Here is a 20992-nt window from a genome sequence, read left to right as displayed (position 1 = left end):
TTTTCTGAGATATGGCTGAAACATTTCTGCTGAAATTTTCCAAAAAATATTTCCAAAGACATAAATACCTGGCCTCAATGTTCCCTGTAAACTGAGCACTTGTCTGGCTACTCAGGGGAGATTCAAATGCCACCCAGGTGGCTACAGAGTGCCCCAAACTAGGTTTTTGTTTCTGTTGGTGATACACATTCACACATGCCTTGATGCACATAAAATGTATTCCAATCCATGGATGGAAAGATTAGAAGGAACATTTCCTGGCATGGAAGATTTCAGCCTGAGTAGTAGACATTTTGCAAAGTTATAAGCAACTGAATACTCTATCATATAATTGGAAGTGAGAGGCAATCTTATTTATAGGTTCCACTACTATCGCAGACTTTAATTACAAGACTGCGAAATGGCAGAATTTTCTGTCTCTCTCTTGGTGAGGATTAATCCTGGTTCATTTCATTTGAGTACATTTTTCACCACTGTTGACTCAGGTAGAACAGGATAGTATCCAGCTGAGTGTTAGATGTTTACTTACAAACAATGGAGCTTCCTTGTTTGTGGTTGAGAGATAACTCCTCAGTCTTATCTAACTAATCATTTAGAAATTATTTCTAACATTCAGACTAAATGATCCCTTTCTTAATTTCATCCTAGTATATCTATAAGGAGCTCTTGGACATTCTTTCACTCCATGCCATGTCTAAATTACACCCCACTGTCAGCAGAGGGATGTAAATTAAACATATCGAAAATGCAAATGAAGCAGGGATTTAAATATCCTGTGCTTCATTTGCATAATAGTGGGAGCTTTTCGAAAAAATCCTGGGGGTTTTTGAAAACAAATAAACAAACAAACAAAACAAAAAACAAAACAACCCCCCCCCCGACAGTTTAGATGGGTCATTTTTGACAGAAATTCCCCATTTTGAAAGATCCCGTACTCCTCATTTTTTGAGGAGTACAGGATCTTTCAAAATGGGGCATTTCTGTTGAAAATGCCCCATCTAAACTGCCGTTTTTTTTCGAAAAGCCCCGTTTTGAAAAAAAAAAAAAGTGGTGGCCACATTTATGCAAACGAAGTGCGGGATATTTAAATCCCTGCTTCATTTGCACTTTCGATACGTCTAATTTACATCCCTCTGCCGACAGAGGGATGTAGTTTAGACATAGCCCATCTGTCACAGGGTCTGTATAATACAGGAAATAGCAGACTGCTGCAAAACACAAGACTTTTCATCTCAAAACATAACTGTATGAGTGCAAACTATGATCAGACTTACAGGCAGTTCCAGGGAATTTTTCATCTGGTCAGCGCTGCTGTTTCCACACTGTAATCAGTTTTGTTGTCTGTGAAGAAGAGTAAAGAAAAAAACAAGAACCCATAAACAAATCATATCTCAAAATGATAAAATCTCAAGATATTTCTAAGTTCACACAAGCACAGATATCAGGAGCATAGTATTGAAATGTGCTAGCTAGTTCCAAAGCATTTATGGGCCAGACTTCCAAAAGTGTTTATTCGGAACCCACAATGGGGCAAGGTTTCCTCTAAGCTGCACAGCAGCAGAACCCTACAGCCTCAGGACCTCAGAGCTGGGGGAGGGGCACTTCTGCCTTAGGGACAGCAGCGGTTCCCTGCTGAGTACAGAGCAGCAGCAGGGCCCTGCTACCACACAGCTTAGAGGAACCCTTGCAATTTGGGCCAGATTTTTACAAGAGCTCCCCCCTTTTGCACCTACCCTTTTTCCAAATTATTTCTCTCCCTGCCCCCCATGCTACTATTTGGGGATTTTCACTGCAATAGTTGGTAGTGTTGGAAGTGGTTAGCCAAGGGCTGTATGTGTGCAGGAGAGGAGTTGAAGAGAGTGATGGAAGGCTGGCATCCCAAGGAGGGCAGCAGTATGGTTGTGGTATGTGGTCTGTGGTGCACAGTAGTTGTGGAAAGGGTAAAACATGTGTTTCTCAGTCAAGAATGTGACATTTTGTGACTATATTAATTCTGTGAGAGATTATTAACTCTTTGTATCGTTACCAAACTTCAAACTACATTTTAAAGGTACTGTTGCCTGATTTGATGGGAAATTCATAATGTTGTTTAGATAATACGGGTTCCTCTTTGAGGCCTTGCTCATGTCCATTCAACATAGGTGTCTGTGTCTGCCACATGCTTTGGTGCCAGAATTTTTTCTCCAAGCAGTACCCATAGGGGTTGGGGTCTTCAGCATCCTCTGGAGCAGTGCATGTATGCCACTCTATATAGGACACTCCCTGGTCCCTTCCTCTTCAGTTACTTCTTACCTTCAGTGATGGTGCTTAGAGGTAGCTAGCATTCCCTATTATTTTGTAAATAGTTCTATCATTAGTTTAAATACCTGAGGCGTCAAGGAGTACAAGTGTATCCTTACCTAGACGATTGGCTTGTCAAAGGCCCCTCGAGGCTCAAGATCCAACACAACATAAGTCTTCTCCTGGACACATGCCACTGGCTTGGTCTATTGATAAACAAGAAAAAGTCTCTCTTCATGCCAACACAAAGGCTAGAGTTCATTGGGGCAGTCCTGGACTTTACCACAGCCAGAGAGTTGCTCCCTCAAGAGAGGTTCAAGGCCCTGCTGACCCTCGTGTGGCACTCCCATGACCATTGCAAAGGTGTGTCTGCAGATCCTGGAGCACGTGGCCGCTTGAATGTATGTCATGCCCCTGGCCAGGCTCAGAACGAGGCCCCTTCAAACTGTGTCAGTGTACACACCAGCCAATCACACACTCGAAAGGGTGATGATGGTCCCACCTGTTGTGCTAAGGGCCCTGGAATGGTGGATAAAGACAGAGCATGTCAGGCTTCCCATACCATCCTCAACTGCACTTGGGGGAGCTAGTAGCCCACACTTCAAATTGTGGTTAGGTGGCCCACCTGGGGACCCTTTGTACTCAAGGGGTGTGGTCTGTACAGAAAAGATCACTCCACATAAATACAAAAGAGCTTAAGGTGATCAGAAATGTATTTAGGGTGTTTCTCCCTCACCTCATGGGTAGAGTGGTGCATGTTCTCATTGATGCCACCACCATCAAGGACTCAATAAACAGACAAGGGGGAACCCATTCCCTAGAGCTATGAAGGGAAGCTATGAGGCTCTGGGAGTTCTGTGTCCTTCACAGAATCATGCTAGAGGCACTTCACCTCCCAGGGGTGCAGAACATGATTACAGATCATCTCAGTAGAGAGTTCTTTCACCACAGTGGGCTCCTCACCCCAAGGTGACTGCCTCATTCTTCCATGATTGGAGTTCTTCCTCCTCACAATGAAAAAGAATGCAAAGTGCAGTAGATTTTGCTCCCAGTTCAGTCTGAAGCAGGGCTCCCTTCCGAATGCATTCCTGTTCCAGGGGTCGGAAAGTCTTCTCTACACCTTCCCTCCATTTCCTCTCATTGACAAAGTCTTGCAGAAGGTCAAGAGGGTCAAGGCATTGGTGATTCTCATTGTGCTGGTCCGGCCTCACCAGCACTAGTTTGGGGCACTCATGAACCTGATATCCTGTGTGCCCAAGCAACTGCCCCTAGGATGAGACTTGTTGTCCCAGGACTATGGATATCTACTGCACCTGAACCTCAGCTCACTACATCTGATGGCATGGTTCATCTGTGGTTGAACCCTCAGGAGCAGGAGTGTTCAGATGAAGTTCAAAGGGTTCTCCTTGAGAGTCGAAAACCCTCAACGCGATCTACTTATGTCACCAAGTGGACTCGATTCTTGGTGTGGCTGCAGCAGCAACAAGTTGTTCTGTCCAAGGCCTCTCTTCAGGAAATCTGGACTACTTGTCCCACCTGAAGCAGCACGGCTTGCTCTGGTCACCATGAGAGTCCATCTTGTGGCCATTTCCACATTTCATCTGCCCCTCCAAGGACACTCTGTCTTCTCTCATGATGTCACATCCTGGTTCCTGAAGGGTATGGAGCAGCTCTACCCCCAGACTTGAGATCTTCTCCTGCAGTAGAATTTAAACTTAGTTTTGGCACAGCTCATGGGATTGCCATTTGACCCCTTGGCCATGTGTCTTGTGTTGCTGATTTCTTTCAATGTGGCCTTCCTGATTGCAATCACATCAGCTAGAAGGGTGTTGGAGCTTCGAGCACTGATATTGGAACATCTGTATAAACAATTCTTCAAGGATAAGGTGGCCTCATCCAGTCTTCCTTCCTAAGGTAGTCTGCCTTCCATCTGCACCAGGACATCTTTTTGCCAATCTTTTATCTCAAACCTCATGCGATCAATGAGGAGAGGCGCCTCCATGCATTAGATGTTTGTAGAGCACTGGCCTTCTTCCTAGAAAGGACAAGGCCCTTCCGCAAGTCCACACATCTCTTTGTGGCCTACGTGGAGTGAGGTAAGAGGGTTCCTTGATCTCCTCCCAGAGACTCTTGAAGTGGATCACTTCCTGCATCCGCAGTTGCTACGGGTTGGTAGCGATCCAGTTGCTGGTGCTGATCCAGGCCCATTCCACCAGAGCTCAGGCTTTATCTATTAATAGGCCTGATCCTAAGTACCCTCCTTCCTGGTCCAAACTTAACTTAGGGTACACTTACTCTATGGACTAGCATGCTCGTGCATATTATGACATATTAACAAGTATTAGCGATGATGGTTCTTCCTCATCTCTATTGTTTCTGTGCTAAGCAGTTACTTGGTTACTTCCAAGTTTGTGGTGTGACTGTTAAGTCTGAAAAAGGCCACAAACTTGGGTGGCTTTTCCTACTCACTCACTTTAACTTGTCCACTTCTATATGTGAAAAGTCACACATTCATATACTGTGTTTTAGCTCATCACTTCCTATCTAGGTTAAAGGTTTTGATAATATTTATGGTAACTTGCCTTAGCATACAAGAAGTTGTGTGTTCCTTGCATTACAGTTGAAATATGCTAATGTAAATTGATAAACCTATTATAATACCAAATAACAAACCTATAATGTAACAAATAATCAGACTCATAAAAAAGTTATATATGCAAAGCAGCTAGCTAGCTCATTGGACTGCAGTGCAGCCTTTTGCCTTCTCTGTTGTCTTTTTGCCTTTATATTTTACAGAAATTACAAAGGCTAGTGGCAAAAGAATAACAGCAGAGGTTAATCGGCTTAATGTACTTCTCTCTGAAATGTCATAACTAGACAATAAGATAGTGTCTTCCCAGGAGAACTGGTTTATCTGGGATGAGGTCAGTGAATGTATGTGAGATTGTCGGCTACTTTCAGTAGCTCAAACTGACTGGTGCTGAAATAGCCATATAAATCAGGGAAAATGCTGCTTGCCTGTCTTTCCTGAGCCGAGATGGTGTCCCAAAGACTCCTCAGGAAGGTAAATTAATAAGGGGCATTGCAAAATGATTGGTTCTTTCTTGTGCTTTATTTGTTAAGTAAATAAAGCAATAATGTGTTAAATGCTGGGCAAATGTCTGTGTTATATTCCTCCTAAATGTCGTGTTGCCAGAGAGAGGAAACAGACTCACATCATGGAGTGGTGTTGTGGGACCGGATATTTTTAAGTGGGAGGAGTCTGAATGGACAGTAATGAGCACAGGGGCTAGGCAGCTGGACAGTGGGTTCCAGCTCTTAGAAAGAAGTGTTAGACACTGCGCCTGCACTCTGAGGATGTGCCTAGGGACCCCAAGATTGGGATACTGGCTGGGCTTCATTCAGGCTCCAGATGCTTAATACACCCTGCAGACCTACAGACTGAGTCACAGCTGTCTACTAGGTAGCAAGGAGGGGATTTCTTATCAGATCTGTGATAGGCCTGCAGGGTGTGTACTGTTAGGTGGCTTGAGGTTTCACTTGCCTGATTTTTGAGGGTTTGTGCATATATATATGGTGACCAGATGTCCTGTTTTTTAAAAGGACAGTCCTGTAGTTAAGCCCTCCTGCAGGTGTCCCTCCTTTTTCCTAAAAATGAGCAAATTGTCCCGTATTTTTTCTCTCTCTCCTGTAATTTTTGTGTCTCTTCTTATACTGGTGGGTCCTACTGGTGACTGGATCCTTGTTTGCTAGCTGTCCCATCCACCAGCGGAGAGTGGGGGAGGACGTTCTGTGGTTGACAAGAGAGGTGGGTGTGCAAGGTTGGTGGTCAGGGAAAGCTGCAGTGCGAGAGGCCAACTACTCTCCCTGCTGGTCCATCAGTGCAGCCCCTGCTGCGTGCCTGCTCTTGGCCAGCATGTTCCCCCCACCACCTGTCCTGTTTCTAGCCAGAACTGGTCCCCTTGCAGAACAGGCTGGTGGTCGCTGGTTATGTGTGGCCTCTGCTGCACACCCATCAGCTCTTTACGTGCTCTCACTGTCCTCTCCTTGCTGTGCCCCTTCACCTCCACAGCCCTGCTGCTCCTACGTATTCCCCCTGACAGCCTCTGGTCTGATCATTCAGGTCACCAACAGCCGGGCTGACAGGCTCCTTCTTCCCCTCACTGCCTCTGGCTGGGCTGGCAACCATGGAGAGCTCAAGGCCCTCTAGCCCAGGGCACAGGCCAGGAGGAGCCAAGTCCTGCATGTGCCAAAGCCCTGCACAGCGCTGCCAGGCAGAAGCTTCTCTGCCCCTCAGGTAAGCTTAGCAGTGGCGGGCAGGAAATTATTTCCAGTTGATTTGTGCCCTGATCCAGCAGGCTCCGCAGCAGCCCTCCATGCAGGGCCTTAGCACCCTCTTCACCCTTCCAGCCCCCAGCCTGGGTCCTGCCCCCCAAGCAGCGTGGGGCTGCTCTGTCCCCTAGGCACTCTCCCTTACTGATCCACCTCTCTGGTCTGGTTCACTGAAGCCTCTGCTGTCAGGTTCCCTAGGCCTTTAGGGCATAATACAACCCGAGGGATTAATGCCTTCTTGCACACTCTGTAGCCAGGAGACAGGAGGTGGTCATGTCAGTGGCTGTCAGCAGCTTGGAGGTGTTAGCTGCCTTTCTATGGGCAGGAAGGGATAAGCTGCTTCTAGCCACAGGGGAGTTGAAGGGTAGGAGGAAAGAGATGATCTCTGCAAAGACACAGGCCAAGTTATCCCAACCCTCCATTCCCACCCCGTGACTGGAAGCAGCTCCTGTCCCTTCCCTCATGCACCAAACTGAAAGGCTGCTGCTGGCCATGTTCTGGTGTAAACCCTCAGGCTATGTCTACACTACAGGGTTTTTGCGCATAAACTGTCAGAGCATCCACACTTCAAGCATGTTTTTGTGCAGAAAAGATAACAGTAAATCAACAGGACAGAGGGCTTTTGCCAGTAGAGTTATTCCTCTCCCCACGAGGAATAACTCCTTTTTGTGCTACAGCTCTTGCGCAAAAAGGCAAGTGTGGATGATCCTCAGGGGTTTCTTGTGCAAAAAGAGCCTATCAGAAAAAGCCATTTTGTGAAGCAGAGCTTCCTTGCACAAGAGCTTTTGAGGTGGGTGGACTGGCTCGGCAGGATACTGGGAATTTCCCGGTGGGCTGCCGTGTCCGCACACTGTTGTCCCTCACCCCGAGTGACTCCGCGTCCACGCTGTATGTGGCACGCAGAGCCTGACCCATCTCCTGCGCTGTGTGCCGGACATGACACAGGGGGAGGAGCTTGAGGGGCACGCAGGGGTGACGTCATGGGGAGGGCCATTCTCAACCCATTTCCCAGGCCTATTTTGATTGCCAGTGCACTCCTGGTGGACGTGCTTTTTCACAAGAAGTTTCTGCAGAAGATCTCTTCCGCAAAAAGCTTCTTGCACAAAAACACTACAATGTAGACAAAGCCTCACAGAAATCTGGGGAGGGGCCTCCTGTGACCCTGCATGCCTGGAGAAGACACAGTGCTAGGGCACCAGGAGAGGTGGGTCTCTTCTGGGGGCCTAGCCAGGCATGGAGGTTGGAGAGCACGGGTCAGGGAAGGTTTGTGTGAGAGAGGTGTACAGGAGTGTGTGTGTATGTATGTGCATGTGACCTCTCCCCAGGCAAACCTTAAAGAAGGTAAATAGAAATATTCCAATTACACATCATTTCTTTTTAACAGGGGCTCAGTCAACTTGATGCTCATTTGAATGTTTGTACTGCATAGTTCTGATTCACTGCCATTGAACTCACTTGAGTATGAGTCATTTTACCAGGTGTCCCATATTCAGCATAGAGAAATATGGTCACCTTATCCGTGTAGCAATTCTAAATGTTTCACAGTGAAGGTTTTTTGAGTATTATTTTTTGAATGATTTTTTGAATGATTTTGAGCATTATTTTTTGAATGATTTCAGTACTTAATTGGGGGCTTTGCAAAAGAACTGATGCTGGTAGAAACATCAAGAGTCCATCAGCAGCTGAACAAGTATCTAGCAGTTGTAAGATAAAATAGGATAGAAAAATGTAGGCTTTAATGCAAAAAGTTTGTGTGTCTATTTTGTATGTTTATTTTCCATTCATTAAGCCTCCAGTCACTCTTCTTCCATACATCAGCAATGTGCATAGGGAATAAACATTCAGTTATAACATAAATGATGGCTAACCTGGCATTTTTTTAAATGAGCCATTTTACTCAGGATCCCCCTCATTACTAAGCTTTGTGGAGGTAAATGATTTTTTAAAAAAGAAATATTCATAAGAAATGAAAAGTAGGTTTTTCAGCCAGAGCCTTCAAAATTTTCCTATTAAAAATGCATAAGAAAACAAGAAAAAACTATACAGAAAATTCAAAGGGAATCACATCTAACCTTTTGAAAAATTTCTTGCCAAGTGGCATTTATTGTTAGACTATGTCTACACTACGAGATTTTTGCCCCCAAACTGGCAGAACTTCCACACTTCAAGTGAGTTTTTGCACAAAAAACCCCAAACCAAACCAAAACAGTAAATCGACAGGAATTATTATTAGTAGAATTATTCCTCTCCCCATGAGGAATAACTCCTTTTTGCGTTACAGCTCTTATGCAAAAAGGTGTGTGTGGATGCTCTACAGGGGTTTCTTGCGCAAAAAGAGCCTGTCAGAAAAAGCACAAGTGCTCCGATGGCAATCCATGGAGTGTGGACACTCTCTTACGCAAAAGCACATCACTTTTGCAATGCGCTTTTGAGGTGTAGATGCGCTTTTGCACAAGAAGTTTTTGTGGAAGATCTCTTCCGCAAAAAGCTTTTTGCGCAAAACCCCTGTAGTATAGACCAGGGCTTCTTAAATTTTTCAAGACTGAGGAACACCAAACAATATTTTTTTTAAATAAGGAACACCGAGGAATTTTTGTAAGCAACAACACCAACAAAAAAGAGGAGGCTTGCCCCTTTAAGAGCAACTATTCCCGAGGGAAAAGTTGTTGACCCCCCCCCCCAAAAACGGAAAAGTTGTTGAGCAAAACAAACAAACAAAACAGGATGGGGAAAGGAAGTTGTATTGCTAATTTTACACCCATTTTTAGAACAAAGTCTTAACTATGAAGCTACTACCTGGCTTCCTTCAGGTAATATATGGCTCCAAAAGAAAACAAGCTTGACTTTCAGATCCTAGACAGTTTTCAGGGCAGGCAGGTAGAACAAACAAACAAACTTCTTTTTACATGTAAGTCAAGAACATTTAATCTGGAGCTCGTTGAGACACAATAAACCTGGAATCCCACCATGCCATATTTACAGCATCATTTCTCAGAATGGAACTGCATTTTAAAATTATACTTAAATAGAATGAAACATTTGGGCAAAGGCAAAAGAACAGGAGACAAAAATTATGGCAACATTTTGGAAGGTTGGAACATTGAATCAATACTGTAATACTAGGAAACTGAATCTTTGCTGATGTGAGTTGCCAGCAATGATCTCTGCAACTTCAGATAAAACCCATCCTTTTATTTGTAAGCCAATCAAACAATATGGAATGATTGAGAGATAATAGCCACAGAACTCCACTATGCTATTTTAACAGAACTTCTCACCTACCATAAGGATTCAAATCCTGACATAGAGGCCATAGGAGCCCTGCTCACCATGTTCCACTGGAAGTTCTCCAGAAAAAAGACCATGGCAGGCCAGCTTCATGATCCTAACAGAGCTTCTTAAAGACAGGTTGCTGGAGGCCTGGGGGTTGGGTTTGTGTACTTTGGAAAAAAGGAAATTAAGGGGGGACATGATAATGGTCTTCAAATATTTGAAAGGTTGCCAGAAAACCATAGTTAAAAGTTGTTCTCTCTGGCCACAGAAGGCAGGACGAGAGCTAATGGGATCAAACTACAGATTTAGACTAAATCTCAGGAAAAATATCCTAACTGTGAGAACAGTAGGACAGTGGAACAGACTGCTGAGGGAAGTCATGGAAGCTCCTTCTCTGGAGGTTTTTGAAAGGAGGGTGGATAGCCATCTGTCTTGGATGGCCCAGACACAACAAAACCTTCACCTTGACAAGGGGTTAGACTAGAATACCCTTGTGGTCCTCTCTAACCCTATGGCTTTGTGATTCCCCACCCTCCTGCCTATAGATAGTTTATAGCTGGGTGTAGGAGGTGTGGGGGAGGGATGACCACATTTACCACACTGGCAATTTCTGTTGTAAATCTTTCTAGTTTTATTACTAAAAGTAACCAAGCCCTTTCTCCTTTGTGGTACTCGTTCCAAATAGGGGTGTGCACAAGGGGAGGGGCAAGCAGAGGCTTGAACCCCCACAATAATCAGGAGCAGTCCTGGGTTCCTGTCAGGAAAAGCCAGTTCCCCAGTGTTGAAAAAGAGCTACTCTAGCTATGAGGCCATGGTGGAGAGGATGAACACCTCCGGCCCAGGGCTGCACTGGAGGTACAGAATGTGTCCTCCCCAAAAGAGCAGAGTTTAAATTCTTGTACATGCCCCTGCTTCCAGGCCATCTTCCTGCACTAAACAAGAATGCTCATTCTGACCAGGAAGATACAGGACAAAATGATTAAAGATCCTCAGCTTGGCCTCTCATGTTTGTATTTACAATCGGGTGAGAGCAAAATTGCCAGTTAATTGTAGAGGTAGATGATACTGGGTAAAATTTTCAGAAATACCTGCAGTATCGTGGAAAAGGCCGCAGAAACATACAGGCTGCTAGCCATTCCATTCCAGGCTGCCCAACAACTTTCTGTGTGACCTTGAGCAAACCCCTTAGCCTTTCTTGGTGTGTTGATAATCTAGTAGAGAGTGAGCCTCCCTAGACCAAGCAAACCAATTTGTGACGGGGGAGGACTTGTGCTCTCATGGCAAAAATAGCAGGGTGGATACTGTAGCAATGACGGAGGCGTAGGCTAACCACCTGCATGCGGAGGAAAGGGACAGGATAACAGGAGCCTCCAGTGGTGCTGCAATGCCTGTACCCCTATTTTTAGAGCACTAGCATGAGCTCAGAAAGCACAGGTCTGTATAGCCAGGCTATAAGGCTGGTTTCTAGTGCAGCATAGACCAGAGGTCGGCAAAGTGTGGGGCACACTCTTCTAGAGAGACATGGAGGAGCATTCAAGGTAGGCAGGGAGGCTCAGTGAAGCCACCACCGGGGGCAGGGGGAGAGTGAAGCCACCACCGGGGCAGGGAGAGAGTGCTAGCAGTCTCCGCTCCTAGCTTTGGCCCCGTGGCCCACTCACAACCCCAGCAACCACCTTAGTGCCCTTGGTCCCCATCAATGTGTCGCTCCTGCCCCCATCTTTGGCTCCAACCTCTGCTTCTGGCACTGGCTGGGTGTGGGGAGGAGAGGGCATGGACAGAGATGAGGGTGGCATGAGGTAAAAAGTTTAGAGACCACTCGTGTAGACAAACCCTCTGAGCTTCTATTTCCTGGCTGTATGATGAGGATAATAGCACTATCTTGTCTCACTGGGATTTGTAAGGTTAATATATTAAAGACTGTGAGGTGCTCAGATTCTGCTGTAATGATCTATGTATAAGTACAGAAGTGTCTTCAGAACCCCATTGGAAGCTGATGAGATGTATGCACCTTATTCACATGGAGGGCTTTTGAAAATCCTTTCTAGAATCTATGTCAGTATTTTTTCCATTTATAAACTCCTGAAGGTGCTCATTCGAAAAGGCAGGCACAGTCAGGTAACCAATGTCTCATGTTACAACTGCCCTACAATATCTGAACATTTCCAGCGATCATTGAATAGTGATGGGCTGGTGACAGCACATTATTATAACAAGTACCCTAAATCTGACTATTTTTGAAATGTGGCAAATCTATTACATAGAAATAGTATATTGTGAAAGACAACAGATACAACAGCAAGTTCACTGTGCTACAAGATTTCTTTCTAGTGCCGGTCTGTCAGAGTTCTGCTTTTATGCTATGAGGCAATCATCAAAACTCTGTGAAGAATAACAGGAAACTCTTGCCATTTGTGCTGGATGCGTTCCTGGCACCACCGTGAATGGCAAAATTTGTGAATACTGGAAGCTGCAGCTCCCGGCTCTCGCAGTGAGCTCCAGGTGGCTCCTGAACTCACCACAGTTCCTGGCAGCAGCATAGACCAGAAGCTGGGAGCCATGGGGAACTCCTGTATACGCGCATGCTGTAAACTTCCCTTCACATGTTTTGCTAGTGCAGTCTCAGAATGACTATAAATCGTAACTCTACAAAGGTTACAGATATATATCCAGTCGAGATTTTCAAAGAAATTGGGTACAAAGTTTATTCATTTGTGTTTCTACCAAAGACTAGAAACTGATGCTCTGCTTTTTACAACATCACTTGAAATTCATTACACCATTTACTATTCTTACTAGAAATAATTATACCTGATATTCCTTTCTTCTAATAGATTATTTAAACATCTTAAACTAAGGTAAACCGTGTCTTCTTATGGTACTTGGTGTAATAATTCTGACTGATTGCAAAGTTACCTTTTTATTATATGGTGTCACTTTAACCTATAAATTGCCCAGTCATCAGCGGCACACATGCATACGCACATATATTTATGGCTCATTGCTTTGAAGTGATTATTTCATGCTCTTTCCATGAGTAATTAATGGAGGGCAGCGGAGGGGGAGAAATGAGCCAGTTTTTATTTCATCTCCTGAAAAACTACTCCAATAAAAGAGCATGAAAAAAGAAGTGAAAAAATGTCCTTACCTGCTCCAGTGTTTTTGGTGTAGCGTGAAAAGCCCATAAGTAACAGACTGGCTGTTAGAAAACGTCTTGTGTTTGTTACTCCTCGGTGCATAGAGCTCAGGAAATGACCATGTAACCGTTAGCTGTTTCCTCACTCTGCAAGTTCACAGTTATGGTACAATCCTCAGATTTGTAGTAAGTTCAGAAAATCTTTTTTTTTTGTCTCCCAGTAAATCTGTATGATGCCTGATTGCTGTGCTCTGCATCTGACATATTTTATAATGAGAATGCGAAGCGTGCAAAAGAAAGAGCAGCCTGACTGACAATATTTCCAACCAAAAGGAAACAGAGCTTATGTTTCAACAAGTGCACAGACTGTAGATTGAAAACAGTAAGATTTGCAGAGGTGCCTAAGTGACTTAGGTTTCTAATTCTCAATTTCAAAAGAGATAGAGAACTTAGCAGCCAAAATCCCATCCTAAGTGCCTAAATTCCTTTTGAAAATGAGGTTGAGGTGGCTATAGCAGTTATGTTGCAGTTCTGATGCAGGAATGGCCAAATACCTTTAAAAATCTGGGTCTTGGTCTAGAAGCAAACTTCTACCTCAGAGATATTTTCAAGTGGTCACTATACATTTCCAGTGCTGTTTTGTTTAATTTCTGGTTAGTTCACCTCCTCTATAGAATCAATATCTGCTTAGTCATTTGGTGCTTATTGTAGACAGATTTCATTATAATAATTGTGTGAAATTCCATTAATTGCATATTTAAGTCTTATTGCAGCAAGGGAATGTTTAGAATCCTTTACATTCCTAGTTTTTTTTTTTATAGTAAATTGCTATTTTCTCAAAGCTTCAGATGACTATTTTAATAACCTTAGAAGTTGGCTAATGCCAGTAGTTGGGGACTTAGGCAATGAATGAATAACTGATTTTCAATTCATAGGTTGTTCTGAAAAAAACAAAAATAACATTAGTTTCAGATCAACCCTGAACCAATTTTTTTTAAAAAAACAGTGGATCAAAAAATCAGAAAAAGTATAATTTTGGGTCGAATAAAATGTTTGGCTTTTATATTGAGCATTTCACACTGTTTTTTTGGAAACTAAACCTAAATTTATAACTTTGAGGGAAAGGTACTTTTCCACTTAGGCCCAATATCTCAATGGTTTGTGCTCTCACCTATGTTGTTAGGCTATTTCTACATGGCATGCTTATTTTGAAATAACAGAGTGCGCATTTACATAGGAAGCCTGTTTTTCTGAATAATTTTGAAATAATGGGCTTCTTACTCTGACTCCTGTAATCCCCATTTTGTGAAGAGTAAGGGAAGTTGAAGGAAGAGTTTTCTTCATTTGACTTTCTGTTATGTAGACAGCGCCAAATGCTGAGTTAAGTTACTTCTACTTCATCTACACAATTAATGTAGCTGAAGTTGCATATCTTAATTCAACGTTAGCCCACAATATAGACATAACCTAAGAGTCCCGGGTTCAAATCCTTAATGTAGAGCAACAAGTTGAAGCCAGATGTCCTTTAGCCCAGGTGAAAGTCCTAACCCTTCTCCTCTATAAGTTATTGGCTATGCTGTGCTGGTCGGTCTGCTTAATCTCGCCTACTGAAGCTGCTCCACTTAGTCTGAAACCCTTCAATGTTCATTGGGCCAGAGAAAGTGACTCCGTAGGCCATGGGGGGTTAGAGCAGATTTTGGGAGATTCCGGTCCCTGTGCCAATGAATATTTATTAATACCAAGTAGAACAGCTCCAACAGCAGAGGACAAGAACTTTTCCTATGCAATAGCCTCCTGATTAGAGCACTTACCTGGCTTCTCTGTGTGTAAATTTCCACTCCAGGAGTGGAGTGGAGGGTTGGAGTTCAAATCTGGGACCTTCATATCCATTTTGTGAATCTAACCTGGCATTTCCAAATTACACACACACTTCACAAAAATTGACACAGATCTGTGAAATGTTTTGGTCTATCCAAATGCGCATTTTTAGTGAAAAAAAAGGTTTGGATAAAAAGTTTCAGACAGCTCTAGACTCAACTCCTTCATTTAGGGTTTTACCCAAAGCATAATAAAATCAAGAGAATGATTCCCCTGATTTTATGGTGCTTTAGAGCAAGCTCTGCTAGTTGCAAGCTTTAAACCTGGTCCTGGGAGATGCCTATTTCCAGCGTGGTGGTAAGTGCCCTTAGTGCCCATTGTGCTCACAGGCATCTCTCAGTATCAGACCTTGAGTGTAGATATAAACAAGATAACAACTGGGCAGAGAATATTCAGTTTCTATAAGAAGATATAAAACTTACACTTGTGATTTGGGCTACAAAAACTGTTGTGCAAAAACTTATGGAGCGTCCATACTACAAGCGTGTTCTTACACAAGAAAAAGTACAGTTAATCATAAGAACACAGGGCTTTTTGCACAACAGTTTTTCCTCTTTCTACGAGGAATAAGCATTTTTGCACAAGATCTCTTTCGCAAAAAGGCATGTGTATGGCTAAAATGTGTATGGCAACATGTGTATGGCTAAAATGGCCATCAGAGCTTTCTTGCATAAAAGAGTGTCCACACTGCCATGGATGCTCTTGCACAAAAAGTTCTTGCACAAGAAACCTGCAGTGTAGACATAGCCTTAGTGAGCAAGGTCCCTTTGCTATGTGTTTGGTTAGCTATATATGTATAAAACCATAATTAAAGGCCATAAGTAGAATTAAGATCCTACCGAAGTAAATAGGTCCTTTGCCATTGACTTCATTGAGGCCAAGGTTTCACCTCAGGGATACATTTTCAAGAATTAAAAATAAAATTAAACATAAAATAAAGCACCAAGAGTGAAATCCAGCAAAGCACGGAGCAATCTGGTCTCCATCCAAAAAACTACTTAGGCGTGTGCTTAACTTCAACTCATTCCTAACCCTAGTGCCTTTAGAGAAATCTCTAGGACTACCTGTATACTTACAGTTGAGCATATGCTTAGCTAGATGGAGGTCAGAGTGCTCAGCACCATGCAAAATCCAATCTGAAGTCAGGTTTTTCTTTCGACCTTTGTTTTTGAAAGTCCACATGCTACATTGTTTCACATACAGAAATCTCAAGGGAAGGTTGTATAAAATAGGATGGCCTCAAGTGTTTCTCTCTCTGTGGCTGCTCTCACTTTTGTTTTCAAAAACAGAATCAACTGTCAGTTGTCACATTGGCTTTTCATCCTGAGCCTAAAACTACAGGCAGTCCTCGATTTACGAACGGGTATGTTCTGAACAGCTGGTTGTAACTCGATTTGGTCATAAGTTGGAAATACCCTTAAACGCGTTCCCCGTGCTGTTCAAAAAAATTGACATACATGGTTCTCAACTCAAAATTATTATAATGGGGTTAATGGGAGGTTGGTCGTAAGTATGGATGGTTGTAAGTCGGTGTGTTCGTAAGTCGGGGAGTGGCTGGGAAGAGATGGGACTGTCAATATTGCCAACTCCAAGCATTCAAAAATCACAAGATTGCCTTAATATCATGATTAAAAAAAAACCCAGTACCTTTGGGGTCTTTTTCTTTGCCGTCTGGTTTCTGAGGTCTTTGGGTGAACTCATTGCATGTTTTCAAATGTTTCTCTGCAGCCTTGAGGGCTATATAGTCATGTATCTATCTGAAGCTGGAGTTTTAAGACTACGCCAAATATTAGAATCATAGAATCATAGAATAATAGGACTGGAAGGGACCTCGAGAGGTCATCGAGTCCAGCCCCCCGCCCTCAAGGCAGGATCAAGCTCCGTCTACACCATCCCTGACAGATGTCTATCTAACCTGTTCTTAAATATCTCCAGAGAGGGAGATTCCACCACCTCCCTTGGCAATTTATTCCAATATTTGACCACCCTGACAGTTAGGAATTTTTTCCTAATGTCCAATCTAAACCTCCCCTGCTGCACTTTAAGCCCATTACTCCTTGTCCTGTCCTCAGAAACCAAGAGGAACAAATTTTCGCCTTCCTCCTTGTGACACCCTTTTAGATATTTGAAAACCGCTATCATGTCCCCCCTTAATCTTCTTTTTTCCAAACTAAACAAGCCCAGTTCATGAAGCCTGGCTTCATAGGTCATGTTCTCTAAACCTTTAATCATTCTTGTCGCTCTTCTCTGTACCCTTTCCAATTTCTCCACATCTTTCTTGAAATGTGGCGCCCAGAACTGGACACAGTACTCCAGCTGAGGCCTAACTAGTGCAGAATAGAGCGGCAGAATGACTTCACGAGTTTTGCTTACAACACACCTGTTGATACAACCTAGAATCATATTTGCTTTTTTTGCAACAGCATCACACTGTTGACTCATATTCAACTTGTGGTCCACTATGACCCCTAGATCCCTTTCCGCCATGCTCCTTCCTAGACAGTCTCTTCCCATCTTGTATGTATGGAACTGATTGTTCCTTCCTAAGTGGAGCACTCTGCATTTCTCCTTATTAAACCTCATCCTGTTTACCTCTGACCATTTCTCTAACTTGCTAAGGTCATTTTGAATTATGTCCCTATCCTCCAAAGAAGTTGCAACCCCACCCAGTTTGGTATCATCTGCAAACTTAATAAGCGTACTCTCTATCCCAATATCTACATCATTGATGAAGATATTGAATAGTACGGGTCCCAAAACAGACCCTTGAGGAACTCCACTTGTTATCCCTTTCCAGCAGGATTTAGAACCGTTAACAACAACTCTCTGACTACGGTTATCCAGCCAATTATGCACCCACCTTATCGTGGCCCTATCTAAGTTATATTTGCCTAGTTTATCAAATTCTGAAGAGATTCATGTAAAATTGCAAGAGTTCACAACAATCTAGGGTGGCATTCATTCTACAGAATACAAACCTTTGGGTGACTACATCAGTGCTGCTCTTGGTTAGAAGGATTATTTAGGAGACCTATTGATTTTCATGCTAATGCTTTGATTTTATCTAAATCCCATCAGCATGGGAGAAATCCTGACTCCATTGTAGTCAGTAGCTAAACTCCCACTGACTTTATGAATCTTGGTGTGGAGTCAGATTGAAACAAGCAGCCAGTTTGTACTTTTTAAAAATTAATTTGCATTTAGAAATGTGACACCTTCTTAGGAAACTTGGGCCAGATAGTGTATCATACGAATGTCCTTTTACTCTTCTGGGGCAATGGAAATGATCTTAAATGAACAGTAAAGAACCTCTCCCTCCCCAATTCTATCCCTTGTGCACAGATTTCTCTGGATAGTTAGAGCCCTGCATGGGTACAAAATTTGTATCCACATCCCTATCCATATCATGGTACTGGAGGAGGTGTGGTGTGCTGGCTCTGAAAGGGTGTCTAGACTACAGGGTTTTGTTGACAAAAATGGACTTTTGTCGACAAAACTATACCTGCGTCCACACTACCACTGAGTTCTGTCGACATAATGTCAACAGAACTCGGCAGTTTTGTCGATGGCTGTAAACCTCATTCTACGAGGAATAACGCCTTTTGTCGACAGAGTTCTGTCAACAGAAGGCGTCATTGCATCTACACTATCCTTTGCATCTACACTGTCATGTCGACAAAGCGGCTTGCTTTGTCGGCAGAACTGGATGTAGTCTAGGCCCTCTTTGTTGACAGAAGCTTTGTCGACAGTATCTGTCAACAAACTTCTGTCGACAAAAGCCTGTAGTCTAGCTGTACCCAAAGACTGTGGCCAGACTCTACCCACTGTAAGGGCTCCAGGGAGGAGGAAGGGAGGAGAGGAGTTTTTATTTTTGTGGCCAGAGTGGCCAGCAGGGCACCCTGGGATGGGCTGGAGGCCCTCTCATTTGAAATAGCACCTATTTCCTGTCTACACAGCACCTATTTCAAAATATCTTTCGAAACAGGCGCTATTCCTCGTAGAATGAAGTTTACAAATTTTGAAATAAGCCCGCCGCTATTTTGAAATAGCGGTTGGCATATATAGATGCTAGCAAAATTTTGAAATAATGGCTGTTATTTCAAAATAACTTTGCTGTGTAGACATACCCTTAGACAGTAAGGTGCCTGAATTGGTACAACAGAGAGTTTTGATTTAAAAAAACCTAGGATGATATAAAATTTACATAGCCAGATTTTAATCAATTTAATATGTGCTAACTAATAGCTTTCATAATGTAAATGAGGAAACATCATTAAACAGATGTGTTTGTAGTGGGGTCCTTCAGGCATCAATTCCTGGTGCTGAGCTATTTGACATTTTTATCAATAACTTGGAAGAAAACATAAAATTATCACTGATGCAATTTACAGATGACACAAACATTTCAGGAGTGGAAAATAAATAAGATGACAGATAAAGAGTGATCTGGATGACATTATAAGTGGGATGAAAGAAGACAATATGCATTTATTTATGCATTTAAATAAGACCGAATGCAGATGTAAATATCGCCTACAAAGAATGTAGGCCATTCTTAAAGAATGAGGAACTCTCTCCTGAAAGCAGTGACTCTGAAAAGATTCTGTGGTTGTGATGACTAATAAACTGAACACGAGCTTCTAGTGCAGTAGGGTCATCAGTTGGTTGATCACAATTAACTAGTCAATCCTGAAGAATTTCCCAGTCGATTGTGATTGGTAAGTTCCTTGCCTGTCTCAGCTCCATGACACCCAAAGGCAACCAGCATAGTCTCATGGCCCTGTGTGTGCGCAAGGAGCAACGGGGTGACTGGAGTCTTGGCATGCTGCTGCTGACTTCAAGCACCATCCCCTGCAGCTCCCATTGTACAGGAACGGGGAAGTGTGGCCAATGGGAGCTGAAAGGGCAGTTCCAGCAGAGGGAGGCACCATGCAGGGCCATGCACCCCACCCACAGGGCCCGATGGGTTCATTGACCCCTTCCAAAAACAGAGTAGGGCTTGAGCAAGCAAGAAGTCTGCTTCAACCTCACTACATGGCTGATTTGGAGTGACCATGTGAAATGCCACTTGGTAAGAGGTCACACATCAACCCCAAGTCTCCTCCCAGAGCCAGCATTCTTTCCCCCTCCTACACCTTGAACTCCCTCCTGTACCTCAACCCTCTGCCTCAACCCTGACACCCCCACCCTCAGGGTATGTCTAGACTACAGGCTTCTGTCAACAAAGAGTGTCTAAACTACATCCAGTTCTGTCAACAAAGCAAGCCGCTTAGTTGACATGACAATGTAGACGCAAAAGACTGTGTAGATGCAATAACGCCTTTTGTCGACAGGACTCTGTCGACAAAAGGCATTATTCCTCATAGAATGAGGTTTACAGCTGTCGACAAAACTCCTGAGTTCTGTCAAAGTTATGTCGACAGAACTCAGTGGCAGTGTAGACACAGGTATAGTTTTGTCGACAAAACCCTGTAGTCTAGACACACCCTTTGTGTCTGGTAGAGTATGTCTACACTACCCCCCTAGTTAGAACTAGGGGGGTAATGTAGTCATTCAGAGTTGCAAATGAAGCCCGGGATTTGAATTTCCCGGGCTTCATTTGCATGATGCCGGCCGGCGCCATTTTTAAATGCCGGCTAGTTCGGACCCCGTGCTGCACGGCTACACGCGGCACAGACTAGCTGGTTCGGATTAGGCTTCCTATTCCGAACTAGCTGTCCGCCTCCTAATCCGAAGTAAGGTGCTCTTCAGCATGAGGAAGGATTTCAGAAGCCATCCTTCTGACTCCACTTTCAAAAGTTGTATTATGTTCTTCGGGCAAATTTTTAGTAAATTAATCTGTTATATATTTTAATCAAAGAGGACTAAAACTAATATAGGATGGAAATCAGTGATGGGGATTCCCTCCTCCGTGTATAATTCATTGACCTCTTCTTTCACACATTGCCCCTTGAATAGTCCCAAACACCTCTTAGGGCTTTTTCACCTTCCTTTGCAGCACTGGTCGTGGGTCACTTGCAGGTTTAAGCTAGTGAAAATGGGGAATTCTCTGTAATTGAGTTTTTAAACAATGATTTGAGGGCTTCAGTGACTCAG

General features: G+C 43.5%; 1 protein-coding gene across 2 annotated transcripts in view; it reads right to left on the bottom strand.

Moving 5' to 3' along the window:
• The window catches only part of LOC102456588 (P2Y receptor family member 8), a 51752-nt gene extending 38308 nt beyond the window's left edge, over positions 1-13444 (bottom strand). The window contains exons 1-3 of one of the 2 annotated variants that reach the window (XM_014579900.3): positions 13031-13444; positions 2400-2486; positions 1275-1341 (exon numbers count right to left, since the gene is read on the bottom strand). The gene's annotated coding sequence lies outside the window, so the exon portion shown is untranslated. The remainder of the gene's footprint in view (positions 1-1274; positions 1342-2399; positions 2487-13030) is intronic. The other variant, XM_006135850.4, reaches the window with a different exon arrangement.
• Between the last annotated feature and the right edge of the window lie 7548 nt (positions 13445-20992).

The sequence above is a fragment of the Pelodiscus sinensis genome, chromosome 1 (assembly GCF_049634645.1).
Source record: "Pelodiscus sinensis isolate JC-2024 chromosome 1, ASM4963464v1, whole genome shotgun sequence".
Lineage (NCBI taxonomy): Eukaryota > Metazoa > Chordata > Testudines > Trionychidae > Pelodiscus > Pelodiscus sinensis.
The sequence above is the reverse complement of the archived record's forward strand: the minus strand, read 5'-3'. Positions and strand labels throughout refer to the sequence as shown.